This window comes from Ursus americanus, chromosome 12, assembly GCF_024610735.1.
Source record: "Ursus americanus isolate L20-20 chromosome 12, mUrsAme1.1.p, whole genome shotgun sequence".
Lineage (NCBI taxonomy): Eukaryota > Metazoa > Chordata > Mammalia > Carnivora > Ursidae > Ursus > Ursus americanus.
In genome coordinates, this window is record NC_142138.1 from 73,671,746 (window position 1) to 73,684,929 (window position 13,184).

Consider the following 13,184-nt stretch of genomic DNA (forward strand, 5'->3'; position numbering starts at 1 on the left):
CGACACACATGTTTTTCATTTCTTTTCTGCCATGTGTTGAGTGTACTATGTCTTTCGCATTTTTGGTTATTTTTATTCCTAGATTTTTTTTTGATGCAATTGTAAATGGCACTGCTTTTTTAATTTCTCTTTGCGAACGTGTGTCATCAGTATACAGAAATGCAAGAACTTGGTTCATCTGGGTGGCCCCATAGGTGAAGCGTCTGCCTTCAGCTCAGGTCATGATACCAGAGTCCTGGATCGAGCCCCATGTTGGGCTCCCCGCTTAGCGAGGGTCTGCTTCTCCCTCTTTCCTACACTCCCCCTGCATGTGCTTTTTCTCTTCCTCTCAAATAAATAAATAAAATCTGAAAAAAATAAAGACAACAGGTCTCTGTATATTGACTTTATATCCTGCAGCTTTCTTGCATTTGTTTAAACTAACTGTTTTTTTTTTTGTGTGTGTGTGTGTGTGTAATCTTTCGGGATTTCATGTCATTTGCAAATAGTGACAGTTTTCCTGTATGGATTTCATATCTTTCTCTTTTTTTAAAATGATGTTAGTCACCCTACAGTACTTCATTTGTTTTTGATGAAGTGTTCCATGATTCATTGTTTGTATATAACACCTAGTGCTCATTATGACACGTGCCCTCCTTAATACCCATCACCAGGATAACCCATTCCCCTACCCCTCCCTTACTGCAACCTTCAGTTTGTTTCCCAGTGTCAACAGTCTCTCATGGTTCCTCTCCCCCTCTCATTCCCCCCCTTCACTTTTCCCTTCCTTCTTCTAATGTCCTCCATGCTATTCCTTCCATTCCACATAGGAGTCAAACCTTATGATAATTCTCTTTCTGTGCTTGCCTTAATTTCACTTAGCATAATCCCCTCCTGGTCAATTCACATTGGTGCAAATGGTGGGTATTCATCCTTTCTGATGACTGAGTAATATTCCATTGTATAGATGAACCACATCTTCTTTGTCCATTCATCTGGTGAAGAACATCTTGGCTCCTTCCACAGTTTGGCTATTATGGACATTGCTGCTATGAACATTGAGATACAGGTGCCCCTTCTTTTCATTACTCTGTGTCTATGGGGTAAATACCCAGTAGTGCAATTGTTGGGTCATAGGATAGCTCTGTGTTTAATGTCTTGCGGAACATCCATATTGTTCAAAAGTGGTTATACCAGTTGAATTCTCATGAGTAGTGTAAGAGGGCTCCCCCTTCTCCACATCATCTCTGACTTTTTGTAATTTCCTGTCTTGTTAATTTTTTTCTCAAGATTTTATTTATTTATTTGATAGAGATAGAGACAGCCAGCGAGAGAGGGAACACAAGCAGGGGGAGTGGGAGAGGAAGAAGCAGGCTCATAGCAGAGGAGCCTGATGTGGGGCTCGATCCCATAATGCCAGGATCACGCCCTTAGCCGAAGGCAGATCCTTAACCTCTGTGCCACCCAGGTGCCCCCTGCCTTGTTAATTTTAACCATTCTAACTGGTGTAAGGTGGTATCTCATTGTCGTTTTGATTTGTATTTGCCTGATGGCAAGTGATGTGGAGTATTTTTTCATGTGTCTGTTGGCCATTTGTATGTCTTCTCTAGAAGTATCTCTTTGTGTCTTCTGCCCATTTTTTGGGTGTCGAGATTGAGGAGTTCTTTATAGATCTTGGATACCAGCCCTTTATCTGTAATATCATTTGCAGATATCTTCTTCTTTTCCATAGGTTGCCTTTTTGTTTTGTTGATCGTTTGCTTTGCTGTGCAGAAGGTTTTTATCTTGATGAAGTGCCAATAGTTCATTTTTGCTTTTATTTCCTTTGCCTTTAGAGACGTGGCTTGCAAGAAGTTGTTGTGTCCAAGGTTGAAGAGTTCTTTTGATTTGGATATGATATAGGAATCCATTATCTTTCTTTCCTGATTGTATTCGAGTCCTCTGTCTTTCTTGGTGAGTCTAGCTAAGTTTGTCAGTTTTATTTATCTTTCCAAAAAAGGCACCTTTCAATTTCATTTTTTTTTGGTCTTTTTAGTCTCTGTTGGATTTATTTATGCATTCCTTTTTGTTATTTCCTTATTTCTACTATATTGGGTCTTTGTTGTTTTATTTTTTACTTCTTTACCACATAAATCAGGTTGTTTATTGGAGACCCTTCTCATGGATTGATGAAGACTTGAGTTTCTATGAATGTCCCCCATAGAGCTACTTTTGCTGCATCCCATAAGTTTTTGTAAGTTGTCTTTTTCATCAGTGTCAAGGTAATTCTAAAATCTTTTTTGATTTCTTCTTTGACGGTTGGTTGTTCGATAGCATGTTTTTAATTCTCCACATATTTTTTTGAGATTATTTAAGTATCTGACAGAGAGTGAGACAGTGAGTGAGGGAACGCAAGCAGGGGGGGTGAGAGAGGGAGAAGCGGGCTTCCCACTGAGCAAGGAGCCTGATTCCAACCTAAATCCCAGGATCCTGGGATCAGGACCTGAGCTGAAGGCAGATCCTTAACAACTGATCCACCCAGGCTCCCCAATCACCACCTATTTTTGACTGTCCCATTTTTTTCTTGAGACTGATTTCTAGTTTCATATCTTTGTGGTTGGACAAGATTTGAAGCAGAAGGTGAAGAGCATTCAGATGAAAAGTTTGTTTCCTGGAGGGTTTTCTGAGGGCAGACCATGAGTTCTATGGGGACGGAGGAAGGTTTTGTGAGACGGGGGTGGGTTTAACCCTTGTTAGAATTACTGACTACTACCATGCAGGCTGTGTGCTACTGTTCACACCGTAGTCCTGATGGACTTGTACTTCATTAGGAACATTTTCTAGGAGGTTTAGGCATAGCCTTCTCTTAAAGAAAGGTGCCATGTGGGTTCATGGCATGACCCCAGGTCAGCAACCAGGATGTATGGTATTGTGGGGGATCATAACCAGGCTTTCTGTGGGAAGTGACAGAAATAGTTTATGGTGAGCTCCATGACCATAGGTGAGGTCCCGAGTGACCCACTGGGTGTTGGGTTCTGTGGATCTGTCTCATCAGGTGCTGTGGATTTCAGGGACACCCTCCTGTCTGTGGATTTGTGTGGAGACAGGTAGACATCAGTGTTTGGCCAGGCACAAGGGTCGCACTGGACCACCACCAGAGGTGCAGCGTGTGCGGGAGCCACTGCTTGCTTTCCACGAAAGCTGACCAGGGTCTTTGACTGTGATTTCTAGCAGCTGCAAGGGGAGAGGAGGCCGGGGGTGGTGCACACTTCCTAGACTTGTGGTCAGGACTAGTCTGGAACCCACTGAAGTCAGCCACACTGGGCACAGAAGGCCCCCAGTCAGTGTAGCTGTGGGCACTGCTCCCATGGTACTTTCGGGCCTGCTCCATGCTGCCACCTCCTGCTTTTCATCATCATCTTCAAAGTCATGTGCCTCTGCTCTTGCCCCATGGCCTCCGGGGTATTGTCAGTCCTCCATCTGGCCCTCGTCCCTGTTGCCCTGTGCAGTCCGATGCCAGGATAGCCTTCTCGAGACAATCATCTGGCCCTGATGGAACACTTCCATGGATCTCGTGTGATGCAAGGATGAAGCCCTGCCCTGGAAGGGGGCTGCAGGTCCCCAATCAGGAGAGCCATGTCTCCCTTTTCAGCATGGCCTGCCCTCCCCTCAGTCTTCTTCAGGGAAGCTCTCCCCACTTCCTGAGATGACAGCTCTGAACTTAAAAATGAATGTTATTTTACATATCTCTATGCCTTAGTTCATCCATGGCATGTCTTTCAACCCCGTTAGTGGGGTTTTTTTTTTAGCAGTTCTGAAGGGCTGTCTGCTCAAGGAGGGGATGACATGGGTGGGGCAGCTTTCCCTCTCATCTCCCTCAGCATGTCTCTGAGCCCTGGGGCCAACTGTGCCACTGAGGATTGAGGGCCCCGAGCCAGCTCATCCTGAGCCCAGGCTCTGTCAGCTGTGTAGACGGATGCGTGTCAGAGTGGTGGGCAGCGGCATGGGCCAGGGGCAGGCAGTGTCTCCTCATTCCTTCCCTCCCTTCCTCGCAGATATAGCTCAGAGCAGCCTTCAACCCCTGCATCTCCAGATCCCTTGACCTGTGCCTCCTGTGTTCAGCTGGTGACCTTGGAGTTTTGCATTGATTCTACCTCCCATACCCTCTCCTGTAGCAGTTCCTGGATCAGGGGAGTGGTGGGACTCTTGTCTGCTTTTGATCTTCTTCCTGTCCCGCACCAAGCCCACTCACCTCTGCATCTTCCATGTAAGTGCTTGGAAGGAAGCCCATCCACAGGGAACCTATTAGCCAAATGGATCCAGGCAAAGAACATTGAAGTAGAGATCCAGGATCCATAATAAACCTGCTCGGAAACTTGTCCCAAAGTCTGTGACTCTCTCACAATGTAACAGAAACAATAATAGCTTTCTGGACTGTGAAGTGACATGTGTCTCTACTTCTAATCTTAAATGCATAGGTGCTGAGCCTGGACTGAAAAGGACCATGGCTCCCGTGGGCTGGGATCCACAGTAAGAACTCAGTGAAATCTGAATTCAAGGCATAGAGGGAATAATTATTGTAGAGTGAATCCTCCCAAGTAGGGCTTATGAACAATGCACAGGAAAAGCTTTTTCAAAGAGGTTTCTGAAAGAAAAATCTTTTTTAAAAATTTATTTTAATTCCAGTAGAGCCAACCTACAGTGTTACATTCGTTTCAGGTGTACAATAGAGTGATTCAGTAATTCTATATATTACTCAGTGGTCATCAAGAAAAGTGTCCTCTTAATCCGCTTCATCTATTTGACTCATCCCTCTATCCACCTCCTCTCTGGTATCCATCCGTTTGTTCTCTATTGTTAAGAGTTTGTATTTTGCCACACCCATACTCAGGCAACCCTGTTTGGGTAGAGTTGCCCTGTCCCCTGCGAGGGGGTATGGGTGTGGGAACGCTGTGAGCCAGTATTTCCAGGCTTTTGTTCCCTGGCATCTTTCTCTGGCGGTCTGCTGTGCCTCTTCTGAGAGTCAGAGCAGCAGAGGCTGAATTGTCACAGAACAGAGGGATTGCGGCATGTTCTCCACAGATGTTCTGGCCACTTTAACTCCGTTACTGTTGGTGCTGCTCAACCCCATAGCGTCCCTGGATGTGTGCCCCACACCTGGTGTCCATGCCCTCACTTCCAGGGCAGGTGCATCTCTGTCCTTTGTGTTTCTAAGGCCACCAGCCACCAGCCGCCCCCTGGAGCTCCCAGATCTCCAGGTCTCAGTCTGGATCCCGTGAGCACACCAGGATTACGGAGTTTCCTGAGAAGCCTGGTGGCATACCACCTCCTTCAGGGTCTCAGTCTGCTGTTTCCTGGGTGCCAACCACGAGTCCGCCCGCTGCCCCATGCAGGTGGCCCACCAGCCGCCAGCCGCTCCGCGTGCTCCCGGGTCTCTGGGTCTGTCTATTCCCGGTGAGCACACTGGGATTCCGGAGTTCCGTGAGAAGCCTGGTGGTGGGCGCACCTGGTTCAGGGTCTCAGTCTGCTGTTTCCTGGGTTCTGACCATGAATCTGCCCTCTCCCCTGTGCAGGTGGCCTGCCAGCCTCCAGTGGACCCGCACGCACTCCAGGAGCTCTCAATCTCATTCTGGATCCCATGAGCACACTGGGATTCCTGTGTTCTGGGAGATGCCTGGTGGTGTGCTCTCTGGGCTCACCAGTCTCAGTCCTCTCTCTAGGGGTGCCTTCTGTGAATATGACAGCTCCCCTGTGCAGGTGGCTGCTACTTCCTAGCGCCCAAATGCGGTGGCTCCCTCCCCCTTCCTTTTATCTTCCAGTATCTGTGCCAGGTTTCAGGACTCCCCACTTCCTACCTCAATACGCAGCGCTGGAGATGTTCATTTGTAGAGATCCAGATATATCTTCCTGCCTCTCAGGCTGATTCCGTGGTTGTTTAGGCGGGCCTGCTACCTATCCAGCAGGACTCAGGGGATCTGCGGAAAAAGGAGTCCCCTACTCCTCCACCATCTTAACTCCTCTCTTGTACCTGAAATAGTATTTAAAAACACTCAGCTCAGCCTCTTCTACAAAGTGAGCCAATGCTTATAAACCTGGCTAAAATATTGCCTTACCTACGTTGACTTCCCAGCCATCCTAGTGTTTAAATGGTGTGACTGTGACTTACATTAGTCAACATTTTCAGAGAAAGAACTTAGTGCATCCAGGGGGCACTTCATGTTGAAATTAGTTTATGACAAGGAGCTACTGTGTTTTATTCTGCAGTCCAAGGGAATGGTGCCAGACATCTCTAAGGTGTCTAGCAGTTCTACAATTCTGATTTTAAGTGGTCTGTGTGCTTCAGAGATTTGGGCAGGAGAAGGGCAGGAGTCCAGAGACTGTGAACACTTCTGTTACCTGTGCTGACCATGGAGCAGGTAGCCTTCTGTGGGCATCATTTTGATTTCTTGGTACTGTTGTGAAAGGTGCTTTTGTCTCAAATTCCTCCATTTAGTAGTCATTATAATGATGAAAGTAATTTTTATCTTATATCATCTGTGGGCCCTGATCCTGGGCTCCCAGGGAAGCTATCCTTTAACATTTTAACCGGCTCAAAATGATTGGGCAAAAACTCAAAGCATGGGCCCTATTTCTGCCCCAAGCACATGTTGTACATCTGCTTTGAGAAGAAAACAACCAAAAATGCCAACATGAAGATAAGACAAAATAAAGAACCTCTTTGGCTCCCATAAGATTAAAGTCATACTGACATGTACATACTGAAAATGCATGAAATCATTGCATTTCCTAAAGCCCAAGCCTTGGAGGGTCTGAGAGCCACTGACCTTGCCCAGAACCAGGCACACCCCAGCAGGGAGGGCTGGTGCAGAAAGGGAAGGGGCAGGACTCTGAGGGTGGTCTGCAGCTAGAGGGGTCCCTAGAAGGGGCCAGGTGTGTGTGGGTGCCCTGGCCCACTACCCCTCCCATGCCTGTGCTGGGTGTTGGGTAGAGGAGGCGCCTCTTGGGCCCCCTGCACTTTCAGGGTTCCAGGGGCTTGAGGGCGGGTTGCCCAGTATCCAAGGGGCTCAGGCACCAACCTCCCCAACCATTCACTGCTTGGGGGTGGAGATGTCTCTGTGGGCAGTCCCAGATTTGCGGTGGGTTGCAGAATTGGGGCAGAAGAAGGGGCACTGAGAGAGAGAGAGTTGCCCTGTGGAGATCCCTGCTGGTGAGTGAGCAGTTTGCACTGGGGTGGGGGTCTGGGGGTAGGGTGCGCCCCAGGTGGGAGGCAAGGTTTTGGAAGGGCACGTGGAGAGGGTTCATTGTGGGTACTCAGGTGAGTTTTCTTTTTCCCTTTAAAGTCTCTTCTGCCCCATGTCCTCAACTGACCTTATTCCCCATACCCAGGAACTCCAGGGCACCCACTCACCTGAGCTTTTGTGGGATGGGTTGCAGAATTTCAGCGTTTCCCCTGTTCCCCTGGAAGAGTGCGGGTAACGACCTCACACAATCCCCACTTTCAGTTCTCTGACACAGTCCAGGTGATGCATCTTGAGCAGTACCCTGAGTTCAGCAGGGTGTGCCCTTGTCCCCAAGGCACAGGTGTGGCAGTAGCAAGTCCCAGAGCCATCCCCCAACTTCAGCATTTTGCCCCGTGTGCCCCTGGGTAGTGGTAATTGGCTATTAGAATCATGCAGGAAAATCCTCCAGGTGGGGGCCTGGAGGCGTGCGTAAACCAGACCCCACTCTAGTTGCATTGGTAATAGACGAATTGAGGGTTTCTTTAGAAGAGTAAGTCTGCTTTCCAGAAAAGGCAAGGTCATTGGTCTATTGAGAATGAAGATAATTACTGATAAACAACAAGTATGTGTTGCCCCTTCGCCCAGAAACCGAAGCAGGTGTGCAGGCTTTAGGTCAGAGGTGCCTTCTTCTCCCCACCTGACAGCAATTCTCTGCTCTGGCTCCAAGAAACCCGAGGTTTTGAACGTCAGCATCAGAGTCAGCGAGGCAGCTTGTCACAGGACGCCAGTGTTCACAGAAAGCACAGGTATGTTTGGCAAAATGTCCTATCTATGTCAGGGCTGGAGGTAAAACCTCTCATTATCCCAAAACCTCCTGGGCTTTTCTCTTTTCTCTAGTTGAGCCACAACGTAAAATTGAAGTAGCTGTCAGCATTCTGGGTTTGGTGCAGGAATTACTTAGTTTCCCTGGAGGTAGAACGTTGCAGGGGATCACAATTTCTCTGTCCATTTATTGCTTACAAATATATTTTGACCATCTGTTTCCTAGGAACCCTCTTTTATTAGAAAGGGAAGGTGAGATTCACTCTGTGCCTGTTTCTAACATCTAATTTGTTCCTTCATCTAACAGTGTTTATTCAATTGGGCCTAAGATATGGTTGAGTGGCCAACATCTAGAGTTAGGTGGCTTTTTTCATCTGATACAGACTTGGATGATGTCATTTGACAAAGGTGATGTTTCATCATTGATTAGTTTATTCATCAAAAGAGTTAAAATTAGGGTGGAGGGAAAATTGAAAATTATCCAAAGCGGCCTGTTCCTGTTTAAAAGTTGAGCTTGACTTTCTAGTTTTACTAAATGTATTATCTCGATATTTTGAGGTGCCATATTCTCTCTGTAGTTTCTTTGGTGGTGGAGTCAGAAGGAGAGTCTGGGAATTCTTTTGGATAGTGGCATGCTGGTGGCTTCAAGGGGCTTGGCGTCAGGAGCCTTGGGTGAACTCTGCAACTGCTTGTCTGACCCTAGGTGCATCTCCCAGAGGTTTTGTTTCCTCTTATGAAATTGCTGGCAGATAATGTTCTGCTTAAAGGGGAAGCCTCCCATCCTGTTGGTGGGAATCCAAAGTGGTGCAGCCAGTCTGGGAAACAGTGTGGGGGTTCCTCAAAAAGTTAAACATTGAACAACCCCATGATCCAGCAATTGCTCTCCTAGGTATTTACCCAAAGGATACAAAAATGTGGATTCGAAATGGGTACATGCACCATGATGTTTATAGCAGAAATGTCCACAGTAGCCAAACTATAGAGAGAATCCCAACGTCCATGCACTGATGAATGGGTAAAACAGATGTGGGATACATATATATACACTGGAATATGACCCAGATTCAAAAAGAATGAAAACTTACCATTTGCAAGGATGTGGATGGACCTAGAGTGTATTAAGCTAAGCAAAATCATTGAGGAAAGACAAATATCCTATGCTCTCATGCCTGTGGAACTTCAGAAAGAAAACAGATGAACAGAGTTGAGGAGTGATGAGAGAGGCAAACAAGGAAATAGACTCAACCTTGGAGAACAAACTGAGTGTTGCTGCAGGACAGGGGCATGGGGGGAAGAGTTAAATGGGTGAGGGGTATTAAGGAGGGCACTTGTGATGAGCACCGAGTTCTGTATGCAGCTGAGGAATCACTAAATCCTACCCCTGAAGCGAATATTCCATGGCATGTGAACTAACTGGAATTTAAGTAAGAGAAGAAAGGAAAAAGTGTTCTGCTTCATGAAGAGTGAGGTAAAATTGTAGTGATTTGGGCTGTACTATTCTATAGATGAGAGTTGTAAATCACCCTGTTGTAGGATACACTAGTTTCTTATCACATAAGGAGTCCTCAGAAAGCTGCAATGAAAGATTCAGGTCTCAGAGCATGTTCATGTTCCACTGATATGTTACAGTTTGCACAGGTAGGAAAGAAGGTGGAGAGAAAGGCAACAGAAGGGGAAAGTAGGTGTGAACCTTTCATTAGTTAGCGTTATAGCTTTCTCATGAAAGCCTTGCACCAGTGTGATTTTGGAAGCAGAGAGGTAATACGGGAGCTTTGCAGGAGATGGGGGAGTTCCAGGACTGGGTAAAGCTGACAGGGGTTCCAGAGGAGAGCTGAATGCATTCTGCAGCAGGGTGTGGGCAGGGTGGGCTCCAGGGGTGGCTGTGGGTCTCCTGGGTGAGAGTTGTGGCAGGTGAGGGCTGTGTGCAAGTTCCTGGCTGAGGACAAGTGAGGCACAGGCGGAGAGCTGGCAGAGAACCTTCTTCTGGGCCACCAGCCTCACCTAACACACACAGCCTCATCTTCTGTCCCTGTCACTCCAATTCAGACTTCTCCGAAGGTGAGTGAGAACACATCAGGAGCATTCTGAACAGAAGGGAAAGCATGTGCATAGCTCTGGGGCAGGAAAATTCCAGCTATGTCCTGGAGTAGCAAGATGGCCCTGTGGCCACAGGAGACAGCTTAGGACATGACCTCAGAGAGGTGACAGAAAGCCATTCCAGGGCTATAACCCCATGAGACCCTGTTTCACTGGGCCATCCTGGCTACAGTGTTGAGAACAGATGACAGAGGGTTGAAGATGGCAAGGCAGGTCAATGACGAAGCTTTTCCAGGAACTCAGGCACTGTGGTCCAGACAGGTGGCCTTGGATGGAGTGGTTAGACCTATTCTGGGTCCATTTTGAAGATGGAGCTCACAGGATTTGCTGATGGGTTAGCTATTAGGAGCAGGAGAATGGAGGAATTGGGGTAACTCCCAGCTCTTGTGGGTTGTCCTGATCGAGGGGAAGGAGAGGGTTTCTCGGGTGGTAGGAGGTAGTCCCTGTTCCACATGCTGAGGAAGGTGCCTTTCCCAGTGGATCTGCTGAGGTTTGTGTCTGGGAGTACCTTTCACATCTCCTCCCTCAGCAATGCTCAAGTACAAGTATCCCCCACTTTTTAAACATTCACAGTAAGACACTGGGCTTTCTTGAAAGAACTACGTTATTACCCAGCTTCAGTAAGAGGAAGAGACCTGAAGAGGATTTCCCTCTTATGAAAAAAGGTGAACAGTGAGAATCGCGTTCAGCGTCTGTTTTGGGGAGAAGCATGACAGAGGCGTCGTGCACCCCAACCTGCTCCTTCCGGTGGGAACTGCTCTCCGCATCCAGCCACCAGCACTTTGAATGGTGTCTGTGAGCCTCTGCTGTGCTTTGTCTTCATTTATGCTGGGCCTCCATTAGAAACTTGTGTGCTGAGGCCTAAGAAAAGCCAAAGAGAAGGAATTTTGGAGTCTGAGGACACTATCTAATTGTTCTGTGTAAATTAATGGCCATTCCTTCTTGATACCATTTCTGCTGTGCAAGGTTTCTCAGAAGCCCTGCACTTTCAAAGAGCAGGGAAACCTATACCCCATGCTGCGGGATTAGTTTTAGTCTCCATACTGGACGGAACATTTCATGACTGTCGGATTTTCTCACTCAAACATTGAGACTTTGACCACCTTCACCCATTTCTAACACCCCATCCCCGAATCTGGCACCTACCAATCTGCTATCAGTATCTATGCATTCAGTAATTGTTTATTCCACGTGGAATGTACATGAGAGCATCTGGGATTGGTCTTTCTGTGTCTGAGTTACTTGGAATAAGGCCCCCAAGGTCTGTGTTTCCATGTCTGGTTCTTGTGAATAATGCTGCAGTGAACGTGGAAGTGCATCTGTCTTTTTTAGGCAGTATTGTTGTGTTCTCCAAATCAATACTCAGTAGATCCATTAATGGGTCATGTGGTAGTCGCATTTATTTTTTCAGGAACCTCCATACCGTTTGTCACAGTGGCTGCACCAATATCCATTCCCACCAACTCTGCACAGTGTCTCCTCATCTGCACACCCTTGACCCCACCTGGTGTCTGTCTCTGGGACAATTGCTGTTCCAACTGTTGTGAGTGGATAGCCGATTGTGGGTTTGACTGATGTTTCCCTGATGATGATGAGTGATGTCTAACAACTTTCTCTGTCTGTTGGCACCTGTGTGCCATCTTTAGAAAGTATCTATTCACATATTCCCCACATTTTTTATACATTTTTTTGTTTTGATTTGTATGAGTGTTGTGTGTATTTTGGATATTAGCCTCTTCTCACACATATGATTCGCAGATATTTTTTTTCTTATTGGGTCAGTGGCCTTTTAAGTTTTTGCTGGTTTCTTTTGCCGTGTGGAAGATTTCAGTTTGATGTTGTTCCACTTGTTTATTTTTGCTTTTGTTGCCTTTGCATTTGGTGTCCGATCTGAAGACACTTTGCCAAAACTAATGTCGAGAGACTTAGTACCTGTGTCTTCTTGGAGGTTTATGGATTCAGGTCTTATGTTCAAATCATTCATCCATTAAAAATTTTGTGTGTGGTGTAAGAAAGTGGACCAGTTATATGCTTCTGCATGTAGTGTCCAGTTTGCCTGTTACCGCTCACTGAAGAAACAGTCCTTCCCTCATGGCATATCTTCTGCTGCTGTGTCGTAAGTTAGGATCATCTACGTGTGGGTAAGTTTCTGAGCTTTCTGTTCTGTTCCACTGACCTGGTGTCTGTGTTTCTGCCAGTACCATCCTGTTTTGATGACAACAGCTTTGTAATCTAGCTTGAAATCCGGGAGTGTGTTGACTGCACCTTTCTTTCTCCAGGTTGCTTTGGGTATTTGGGGTCTTTTGTGATTCCATACAAGTTTGTGGACTGTTTTCTATTTGCTCGAATAATGCCGCTGGAATTCAGATAGGGATTTCATCATATCTGTCGATTGCTTTGTGTACGATGGACATGTTCACATAATTAAATCTTCCAGTTAAGGAGCATGGCGTAAGCTTCCATTTGTTTGTGTTGCCTTCCAAATCTTTGACCCATACATCCTGCCCCCCTCGACACACATGTTTTTCATTTCTTTTCTGCCATGTGTTGAGTGTACTATGTCTTTCTCATTTTTGGTTACTTTTATTCCTAGATTTTTTTTTGATGCAATTGTAAATGGCATTGCTTTTTGAATTTCTCTTTGCAAAAGTGCGTCATCAGTATGCAGAAATGCAAGAAGTTGGGTCACCTGGGTGGCCCCATAGGTGAAGCTTCTGCCTTCATCTCAGGTCATGAACTCAGAGTTCTGACATTGAGCCCTGTGTTGGGCTCCCCGCTTAGCGAGGGTCTGCTTCTCCCTCTTTCGGACACTCCCCCTGCCCTTGTTTTTTCTCTTCCTCTCAAATAAATAAATAAAATATGAAAAAAAAGAGAACAGGTCTCTGTATATTGACTTTATATCCTGCAGCTTTCTTGAATTTGTTTATTCTAACAGTTTTTTGTGTGTGTGTGTGTGTGTGTAATCTTTCGGGATTTCATGTCATTTGCAAATAGTGACAGTTTTCCTGTATGAATTTCATATCTTTCTCTTTTTTTTAAATGATGTTAATCACCCTACAGTACTTCATTTGTTTTTGATGAAGTGTT